Genomic DNA, 407 nt, shown 5'->3' on the forward strand with positions numbered 1-407 from the left:
TTTCTCTTTCCTTCCTAAACAACTTAAAAAAAAAATTCAAAAGGGTGGATTAGTCACAGAGAATTTGTTGTATCTCTAATCTTCTTCACCCCTTCCCATGTCAATAACTAGAATGAAAAAAAGGGGAATGTCAACGCATCTGGGAATAAACGATTGATCTCTATCAATAGACCTGCTAAAGACCCGAACCATAGCGTAGTTAGCACAGGTGCCACGGAGAGATATGTTTTTATATCTCGCATTGAAAATCCTCCTTCTTTATTGGAATACATATATGATCAGATGTATCTGTAGCTAAAGATCACTTGTATTTGTACACGAAATCCCTAATCCCGAACTAAAATGAAAATGAATATGTACAATAATCCGGTGGATTAGATCTACTTGTCCCTAAAACAGAAAAAGAT

This window comes from Tasmannia lanceolata, unplaced genomic scaffold (genome assembly GCF_043159265.1).
Source record: "Tasmannia lanceolata isolate RefF3 unplaced genomic scaffold, GAP_Taslan_0.1 ptg000095l, whole genome shotgun sequence".
NCBI classification, from domain to species: Eukaryota; Viridiplantae; Streptophyta; class Magnoliopsida; order Canellales; family Winteraceae; genus Tasmannia; species Tasmannia lanceolata.